The following is a 1,432-nucleotide window of genomic DNA, read 5'->3' on the forward strand; positions in this document are numbered from 1 at the left end:
CGGAGAGTTTTTTTAGAATAGAATGCTATAGGTGGCAATTGGTTATTGCTCACCTGTTCTAGTGAAGCTCCTATTTCAGTGTCCGATGCGTCAGTGGAAAGAAATAGTGTTGCTCCCTCGATCAGGTATGCCAGTAGAGTAGCGTTTGCAAGTTCCGGTTTGCAGGCCTCGAGTGCGATGTTGTCTCGGCATTCCAAGGCACAAGTCTTTTGTCATTTTTCTTATTGTCTTTTAGTAACTCATTTAGCGGTTTTTGATTTTTTGCTGCATTCTTGAGGTGACGACGATAATAATTTAACATGCCAAGAAATCTGCCGAGCTGAATTATGGTCTCAGGTCGTGTAAAATTGGATTGCTTTTACCTTGTCTGCTCGAGGTTTGATACCGTTGCTGTTGATCTCGTGTCCGAGAACTTGTTCCTCTGTCCGAATTTGCACTTAGCTGAGTTGATCGTGATGCCTGCCTTCTGGAGTCGCTGGAAGACTTGACTAGATCCTTTTTGTGTTGCTCCTCATCTGTTGAGGCTACGAGCACGTCGTCTACGTAAACGAAACAGCATTCTAAGTCTTGTAAGACCTGATTCATGAGTCGTTGGAAGGTTTGTGTTGCATTCCGTAGGCCGAAAGGCATGGTGACAAATTCGAATAGACCAAATTAGGCATAATTACCGCCGTCTTTGGGACGTCTTCCTCGGGGACAGGTATCTGATGATATGCTTTAACTAGATTAAGTATGAAGAATATATGTTGACCGTGCAGAATGTTGGCGAGGTCATGTATGTGAGGCAGCGAGTATCTGTCTGGGGTCGTCACCGCGTTTAGGCCTCGGTAATCCCCGCAAGGTTTCCACACTCCGGGTTGCTTCTTTGGTACCAGATGGAGTGGTGCCGCCCAAGGACTATTGGAAGATCGGCAGATGTCGAGCTGTACCAAATTTGTGAATTCTTTTTTTGCAATTCTAAGTTTGTCTGGCGGCACATACAGTCATCGCGGTCGGCTGACAACTGGAGGACTTTTAATTTCGACGTAGTGGAAAATTCCATGTGCCCTGTTTGCCGGTAACCGTGGTTCTCGGGTAATCCGCCAAGATGTGATGGTATGTTGAAGTGGAATCGATCGTTTTGATGGAAGCGTAGGCAATCTGTCTCTTAAAACCTGGGACATTTAATTGCGTTAGATTATCGATAAGACGCTTACCTTGAAGTCCACTATAAAGCCATAGTGTTTGAGCAAGTCTGCTCCAATGACCGGACGTGAGACATCGGCCACAGTGAATTGCCACGTGATCGGTCTGCCTATGCCAAAGTCTAGCGTGAGTATTTTTTGTCCAGACGTCTTGACCTGTGAGCCATTGACGGCATATAGAACGACGCATATAGCGTCGGTAAGACAGTTTTCTTGATTCCCGACGATGGTAAGAGCGAAATATCCGC

Source organism: Trachymyrmex septentrionalis, unplaced genomic scaffold, assembly GCF_001594115.1.
Source record: "Trachymyrmex septentrionalis isolate Tsep2-gDNA-1 unplaced genomic scaffold, Tsep1.0 scaffold246, whole genome shotgun sequence".
NCBI lineage: Eukaryota > Metazoa > Arthropoda > Insecta > Hymenoptera > Formicidae > Trachymyrmex > Trachymyrmex septentrionalis.